A 9,300-nucleotide genomic window follows, 5' to 3' on the forward strand; every position below is an offset into this window, starting at 1 on the left:
TCCGCCGTAACAGTTCGCGGGACACCCGACGCGGCAAGATCGTCAGCAGCGCTTAATATCTCAGCTAAAGCCGGTCAACGGTCATAATATAGTTAAATCAGTCGCTCACTGTAGTACAGATTCTGTCCAAGTTTACCGCGTAACTCCTTCGACGTACTAAGCCCATCAAACTCTTAATCAAGTCTAAGGCAACCAGAACGGTATCTGTGCCTTTCGCCATCACAAAGGCAATCAAAAGGTAGAAAAATATTTGACTGTAGTTGTTAGGGCTAAAACCGTCCCGATAGTAAACAGGAAAGACAATTAGGCAAGTATCGACTTTCTCTAGTGAACTTGGGAAGGTCAATGGTTAAGGCGTGATATGATCTGCTGGAAGGTCCATGGTTTGAACCCACACCCGATATATCGAGAGCCTCTGTCCAGGCTTGGGTATCCCGGCAACACACATGGCGGCTTTCCATGGCACTCCGGACCCAAATGTACCAGGCCGGTAAGGCAACAAGTGCGGAGAGGGCCCCTAAGAGTAATGACTTACCAACCTCTACTGCAGGGTTCAGACCATTAAACCAGAGGCTAAGGAGTGGTACCCAAACAAAACCCCATATCCCAGTGAAAGTTCAGCTTTTGAATTGAAGGCCTAGAACAGATTCAGTCATTTGCCCTCTCAAAGCTTCATTCATTGGCTCTCATCCCCCACACGCCATTAAACAAAGCTTTTTTACTCTTTTGGGTTTCAGAAACGTAACTACTGTCCTAAATACTTCCCCGGTAAAGTAGATCTGAATAAATTCCCATCAAATTCAAGTGAACTTGTCCATATTTACTGGCTTCAGCCTCCGCAGTGTCAGACAGAAAATGTAGCTCTTTCTGAAAATTTATCCACCTTTTCTATCGATGTGTGTCGTGTTCCTGTCCAGAAGCCTGCCATTCAGAACTACCGAACGTCACTCCACTTGAATGGATGAGTTACGGACGGACTCCGAGCCTGCGTAGTTATTCTCTGATAGGTCAGAACACGAGCCAACCAGGATAGAGTATTTTGACTCAGCGCTTCGCACCCGTCGTGGAGATTCCAGCGTAGCCTTGTGGAAACTTCCGGTGTCAAACTATAACTAAGGTAGCAACCATTTATTTTAGTCTTCAATAAAGGTTGTATAAAGCAGCCACGCCCTGTTATACACGGTGGTGGGCGGAACTCTGTCCCAGCGACCTCGTCACACCCAGTCTTTTCAAGTTGTAACCACGAGCCACCAACCAACTTGCTCTTCACGGAGGAGGACGTTTGTCAACTCTTGCACAAAACAAACCCGTTCTGCGCGTTGAGGGCATAGGAAGTTTATCCAATGATCCTGAAGAAAACGTCCGCACTGGCAATTGCCAGCTTTAAAGCGCTTCTACCTGATATTCCTTTAGTCGCTTGACGAAGGAAACGTTCCCTCTGCTTGGAAGAAAGCGATTGTTGCGCCAGTCTACAAAACTAGTAAATGGCTGTCGCCCGGCAGATACAGGCTTATCAACCTCACTAGTGTACGGTGCAAGGTGATGGAATGCATTTTAAATCGGGTAATTATAAATCACATTGCTAACGCCTTGATATCCCCCACGGAACATGGACTCCTCCCAAACCGTTCTTGTGTGACAAACATGCTCGGATTTATGGGCAGCTTAACCCGAGCTAAAGACGAGGGGCTTATATCGGATGCCATATTTTTCGACTTCTCAAAAGCATTCAATCAAGTCCCACACGTCCCGCTGTTCCACAAACTCGAGTCTTACGAGTTTCAAGGGGAAATTATACTCTGGATTGGAGAGTTCCTATCAGACAGAATAGTCCGAGTGAAAGTAGGCTTAAGCTACTTTTCTTCAGCGTCGGTCTCCATTGGAGTTCCCCAAGGCTCCGGAACCAGTGCTGTTTGTTATCTTCGCCAACGACCTTTCGGATGTTCTTTCAAGTCCGTGTCTGCTTTTTGCGGACGACTTGAAATCCTAGAGTTCAAATATCAGTGCCCTCTAGATGGACGTAGACACTGCAAAGCAGTGGTCGTTCGACTGGCACCTACCTCTGAATGATGACGCGTGCATCCATATGTCATTCGGAGGGGATTCGGCGAACGTCTTTGTCGTGCATGGTTAGAACGGACCAGAAGGCATTATGAGGGCAAATGGAAAAAAGATGTGGGTATCTAACTCTTTCATACATATCCTTCTCACCGCGTCATGAAAAATCGGCTCGGAAGGCGTTCGCCGTTCCACGGGTGATTCGTCACACCTCTCATATCACTCGCATGGACTTCCAGCATTCAGCTGTAGCACCCTTCCACTGCCTCTATGGAGGCTACTTCAGACCGCTTGTTGAATAGGCCAACCAAATTGTCCACCCAGGACTCAAGAATAACATAACCCCCATTGAGCGTGTCCAAAGAGCTGCTACGAAAATGGTCGCTGGCCTTAAACCCGTGGACTACGAAACGCGTCTCGCGGTGCCTGACCTATTTCCCCCGGGGTATTGTCACCTCCAGGGAGACCTAGTACTCGCTTATGCCTGTTTTGTTTAGGTTTGGCCAACAGGTTCTTCACCGTTAAACCAAATAACACACGGCAGGGGCATGGCATGAAGATTTTCAAGCTCGGAGTGCGCACTTTTATCAGACAAATATTTTCTTATTTCGGGCGGTTGCTGCGTTGAATAACTTTCCTCTGGCGGTTGTCCACGCTCCATGTAGTAACTGGACACTATTCTGCGATTCCTCGCGCTGGCTAGCTTACTGCTTTGTGCTGAGAACTTAAACGGCAATTCTGCATCTTTTTTCGCTTGTGCCTTTCAGGTGAACGACAGCCGTTTAACGACAAGAACAGTTCGACCCGGGAAACTTGGGCGGTAGTCTAGATTTTGTGTGTCAATCCGTGAAATCCGTGTTCTTGAACCTACGCTGGAGTTGCAACACATCTCACAAGACAACGGCTTCCGAAACACGCACACGTCTCCGGTTCGGTTATGCATCTCAATCTGTCTCGAAATTCGTGGTTCCGGCAAGTGGTTCGATTGTCCGAACAAGTATGGAGAGGTCATTTCGGTGACCAATTTGAGTAGATAATGGGGACTGTTGGTTATTCATTAAAGATCGTTTCTCGCCAACGCAAGCTTACTTAGCAAGCGCTCACCATTTTACGTAGTGACCACTAACTGCAATTCAGCCGAAAACTCAGGTGGATCATGTGATAATCAGGTACCAGTTGAAAAGTTGAAAAGTCGTTCACTTTGAAGGACACCACTTGGCCGGGTGCGGTATTGTGTAGACACATTCATCTATTCGCTTCCTCCAGGGAAAAGGCCGGTTGTCGTAAGACCATTCGCCACCTACAAGGCTCTATAAAATTAAACTGAGTCGAGAGGTAGGGGTCGGGTTCTAAAGGTTGGGTTCAAATCCTGTCCAGGGTTGAATTAATATCTTCACCGCTACCAGTTTTGGAATCGCTTCACTCCTTCCGATCACCAACAGTGACCATTCTTCTCTATCTGGAATCTACTTTCTACTTTGCTGACAGTCCAAAACTGTGACAAAATATGACGATAAAAGATGTTCCTTCTCAATACTTAACGTATTGCCGTACTTATCTACGGCAAACTCTCCTGAGTTTACCAAATCCAATTGTCTCATGTGATGGTGCTGTCTATACTTCCTCTTCAGGTTTATAATCGGTGTGCCGCCTGAGTCTTCTTTACCGGCCTCGGGGATCGAAGTACTCATAGGAAGTCCACTAACAAGCACTGTGTCCACCGAAGATATTACGCTTCTTGAATCAGATTCTTTAGAAATGGACACCTTTTTAAATAATCTAAACAGTTCTGCTGCACATTCGGTCTGCGCTGTGCACATTTAAAATGCAAGGTTTGGTGGGATCAAGCCCAAACTCCACGCTTCTAAATGAACCGATCGATGTGCTATTTAAGTTCATCTAGTGGCCTCGGAACACCTCCCCTTTGAGAAGGCTGTTCAACCGACTGCTGCTTTGAACTCCATTGTGACGACTTATGGAGTTGCTGTCGCATTTCGGTCCGTCCCTGAAGCTGGGAGCATGCTGATCTGGGATCTGGTACCCTCCACTTGGGAGGTATGTCACGGCTGTCCGGTGTCCCATGCGACATGGTCCCCTTACGGAGCCGTAGTCTGCTGTCTGAAGTTGATTCCCTTGAGGTGGCCGTGCTGATGATCTTACCTGTCTCGTGTTTGACATAGTTGACCCCGCGTCCACCGTGGGGAGTATTCCTCACATCCTTGAATCAGTGGCTGGTCTCTGTGTGACTGTTGTGGCGTCCACTCTGCCGCCCCCTTTTTCTGACTTTCCGGATAGCGGTAGCACGATCCGAATGAACTTGCGACCGTAAACTGAAGAGTTCGGACCACGGACGAAACGTTGCAGGCTGCAGGCAGGATTCACCAAATTGGACTGAAGTGAGAGGGCTACCGCTGGCTGACGCTAGAAGCAGACGGCAGTGAAGCATCAGTGCCAACACTGATGTTGCTGTCTTTGATGATGATGATGATGATGATGATGCCAGAAGCTGCATAGTCGCTGTGTCGCATATGCTTCATCTGGTCTCCGGTTTGGCTGTAACTGTGGCGACCACAGAATGGTCAGGAAGTGATGTTCTCGTGAACGTATCGGAGCCATTTGCAGTTGCGTCGTTACAAACGGCACTGAGGGGTTCATCCAAGAGTTGAAGCTCATTAATTCAATCCAGTCTTGTACAGTTCGTGGGGTAGTACGTAGCACGGGATTGAATTCCCTTGAACGTTAATGGAACAGTTCAGCTTCCCGGTCAGTTTGAGGCTTCCACCGGATGCATTACGAACGGTGCACTTTGTGAGTTCCACTGGTGGCCTTCCAATTGCATCCCAGCTTCGTTTTGAAATCAGAGTGAGGTCAGAACCTGTATCCAGTTGGAGGGTAATTGGTGTGTCATTGATACAATGTGACAAATTTCCGTCTACCGGGTGATTTCATTCTGAATATGGCGGTCAAGGCCTTTTCCTGCGTCCTTTTGTCGGGTCGGTGTTTGCGCGAGCTCCTGAAGTTGTCTCTGCAACATTCTTCTTTGTGGCACTTTCAACTGCACTTACTGCATTTGTGGTTCCGGTAGGGACAGTGGCGTGAATAGTGTCATTCTTCACAAAACCAACAGGGTGTGGGCGGTTTTCTTGGAGTTCGTTTAGAATTTGGCTTCCTTTTGGAAGTTACTTTGCATGCCATATCCGGATGGGAGAATTTGGCGGATGGGAGAATTTGGAATGTACGATCATTGCAGCATCAGCCTTGAGATTGATAAGACGCTGGCATTCGGTGGTAAGTTTCTGAAGCGTCAATTCCGGATCCTGTTCAATTCTATTGAGTAGTCGGGTCCGAATATCTGCATCTCGCGGCGATTGAAGACCAACCAGGAAGATGAGACACTTGAACTGATTCTCGGTCATGGAGCTGAGCTGAAAGCGCTCGTATTCTTTGTTGACCGCACTGGCATAGGTGATGAAATCCTCAGTATCCTTTTTGGTAATCTTGAGACACTGATAATGGATATTGAACAAGGAACTTTGGCCAGAATTTTGACAGCATCTGCGAAACCGAAGTCACGAGGAAGTTTGGGGAGTATGAACTTTGAGAACCGATCGTGTTCAGCTGTCCCCAATTTCCGCAGCAACAGTCGAACTTTCCATGCATCATCAAACAGCAAAGTCGGTTTGAAACATATCTTCGTATTTCTTGAACCAATTTTCAAAAGTTCGTTCAGATTCAGCATCGAAATTGAATTCAGTAATCGAGCTAGCAGCAGCCGCTGTGGAAGAAAACGGAGGCTTAACCGTTTTTGTCGCATTTGCCGGCATACTGCGCATCAGAGATTTAACAAGCCTCATTTGAGCTTCTTCGAATTGCTGTAAAATTGACTGGAGTTTGCTCCGCCGAAATTGACATCGTGGGTTCGGGTTGTAGCCAGTTGTTGTGACCTACTGAACGATCGTGCAACTCTGTCAGTCCCTTGACTTCCTGCTCCGCCCACTATGGTGTATCAAGAGGCACAGTATCTAGCTCGGCAGCCGCGCAATTTTTGGTAGACTGGCGAAGGGCGAAATCACTTCCCGAGCTAGGAAGGCGATGGCAAAGTTTGCCAGCCTCCAATATTTGAGACGATTACTTGACATCAGCGTAGCTGTCAGCGGTAGAGGACGCAATGTCGGTGTCCGATATGTTCTACTTTATGGATCAGAGACGTTGATGCTTGCAGATCTCCTCTAATCATCGGTGCCTCAGAAACATTTCTTGGACCTTTTGAGAACATTGGATCAGTGTTGACTGTCCTCTCTCGCCAAATGGGTACTGATGGACTAAACAAACCGATAGTTCGTGACCGCTACAGGTGCGGTTGTCCTGCATCAAATTTATCACTGTCATCTCAGTATCTCCACTTCTATCTACGCCCGGGCAACCCGGAGGTATCTCAACCGTCTTCCTTCGTGTGACATGACAGCTAGACACCGAACGGGTGTTGAAGGTGGATGGTTAATTTTCAGAATCTAAAGCACCATAATTCAGGGCACGTTTGGCAGTTGGAAATCTAGACTACAAGTTGAACTGTCTACATCAACCTTCCAATCCATTGAGTAGTCATTATCGACCTGTCTAGGCCTTCGTAGCGATCTCTTGGTCATCACAGGTGCCAAGACACTGACAGGACGATTCGGGCCCTCGGCCGTGGACTTTGGCCGCACAGCCGCTTTATTTTTGGATAAATGACAATGCATTTCATGATCCGTCCCCCAATGTTGACCAACACTGTAATCGGAGATTCTGTGACAGTCGGACGGCCCTCTCCCTATATAGCCGATTAGATCACGTAGGTACGCAACTCATCACACCACAGTAGGGCCCCGCCTCTTCGTGATGGTCCTTCTGGGAGCAGCGGAATACGTTAAGCCTGTACCATGGCAACGGAAACTTAACTCATGATAGGCCCACAAAACGATATATGCAGTGAAGTAAGTCCGTGATGCGAAGCATGTTGGCGCCCCGCTGTAAGAGAGAAGACGCCGGCAACTCTTGTTTGTACCTTAGTGCAAGCCGAGTGGAACCATCGAACGCAAATTTCTTGACGTCTTGCTGGGTGAATCAACCCACTGAACAATGTCTACGTGAAAAACTAGAAGTTAGATTGATCCATTTGACTGCCACACATTGGGATGCTAGAAGCAGTTATGTATGATATGCCTTGAGCACATGACAACAGATCTTGCCGCACCGTATCACAATTATGAGGGTTGGGTGTGGTTGGAGTGGGAAATGAGGGCCCGAGGACAGCACTTGGCGAACATGGCCATGGTATTTACTATCGGGCGTATCCAACTCTCTGAATGAGGCTTGGAGACCATAGTTGACATTAGTTGGAAACAGCTAAAGACGTGGCTCCGAATCGAAGCCAGTTACAGCAGTGTCCACCATTCTGTTGCAGCCACCACAGTTAATCACAAGACAACGAGGAAATAACAACCCCGTGTGGTGGGAACAGAAAAGTTATTTCAGTTTTTGTATATCCTTTTGCTTCGCGTTCGTTGTCTATTTATCTCATGATCGGCTAGGCATTGGACCTGTTTTCAACTCTGTGTAAGTATATCGACACACACCGGTGCTGCCTGTACCCTAGAAGTACTCTGAATGGATTAGGGTTTTTCACCCGGCTCTTTGGACGGCGTTAATTTTGGTCGAGCAGCATGAAAATTCAGCGGGTTTAAATCATAATCTCACCAGCTTACTGAATCTACAGCCCATCTACTGTTCATCACTGAGCGAACATTAGTTATGCGTTTTATCTATGTCCGGATTCTACTTTCCCACTCATTTCAGTTGTTTGTTACGAGCCGTTCTCAGTGATAAATCTCTCCTTCCTACCCTGCTCACGCCGGAAAAGGATGAATTTCTTGTTGTGAGTTTATATTAGTTTTTGTTGGTAATGTTTTGTGTGAATCGGTTAGCATTGTGCTTTGTTCTCATTGCGCAGGCTGATATATCCAGTAGAACGATCTTTCGCTCAATCCGGTCGCTCGTGTCAATCAGCGTCCGTCGACATACTTTTGTGCTGGTTACATTTGTTGCGTTATGTTGACATTTTTTGTCTTGCTCCCACAAGGCTAATCCTTAACAGGTGTGCTGTGGAAGTTTGTCAGTAGAATGTGTTCTCTGTATTCTGAGACTTGCGTAAGAGTATACGGAGAGCTCTCCGAAAACTTCCGTACACAAAGTGATCTGTAGCAAGGATTCCCTCCTCTCTATTCCTGTTTAATCTCGTGTGTGGTGTACCTTGAGCACACACCTACAGATCTTGCCGCATCGCATCATAATTATGAGGGATGGGTGTGGTTGGAGTGAGGAATGATGGACAGAGGACAGCACTTGGTCAACGCACGGCCATATTATTTGCTATCGGGCACATCCAGCTCCATAGATGAGGCCTTGAAGATAATAGAGTACACGGAGAGTTCTCCGAAAACTTCCGTATACAAAGTGGTCTTTAGGAGGGATGCCCATTCTCTCTATCCATCTTTAACTTCGTCGACAATATAATGAAGCGAACGCTACAAGGTCTTCGAAACCCTGATGTTCAAATATATGGTGGTGTCGATCTGGAATACCCGGATGATATCGTTTTCTCCCTTAAAAAGGAGAAACTTCAGGTGTTTTTGGACGAACTAATCCGGGTCATCCCGTCCTTTGACATGCGATTTGCACCCACAAGGTGCAAAGCCTTGCTTCTGGAAATGCAGTCACTGAACATTCCGCTTACAATCCAGCTGAGGCACTCGGATTTGTGTATTGTTTGACGTATCTTGGAAGTTCTATTAGTTCTGATTGTAGTGTGACAGATGGGGTCAATGCACAAATACCTAAGGCTCGGGTGGCGTTTTTAAACACTTATGATGGCATAATTCTGAATCTTATGGGTCGTGTATATAGGGCTATTGTACGGGCTGTCGTGTTGTGAAACGGGACCTTTGCAAGCAGCGAAACTGTTACGTCTTCAGGTGTTCGACAATCGTTGTTTCAGAGCCATAGCTCGTGTGGGTTGGTGTTGGCGAATCCACAACGTGACAATTAGAAAACGGGTGTTCGGTTGTACAACAGCGTCTTTAACACTTTGCCTAGCACCAGAAACTGCGGTGGTTATGCTGTGCATTGCGCATACTGTCACTATCATTTATTTTTGAAGAGCATGGTCACAAACATAAAAAGTGAATGCAAGCGATGAATGCGAAA

Source organism: Opisthorchis viverrini, assembly GCF_000715545.1.
Source record: "Opisthorchis viverrini unplaced genomic scaffold opera_v5_531, whole genome shotgun sequence".
In the NCBI taxonomy this organism is placed as follows: Eukaryota; Metazoa; Platyhelminthes; class Trematoda; order Opisthorchiida; family Opisthorchiidae; genus Opisthorchis; species Opisthorchis viverrini.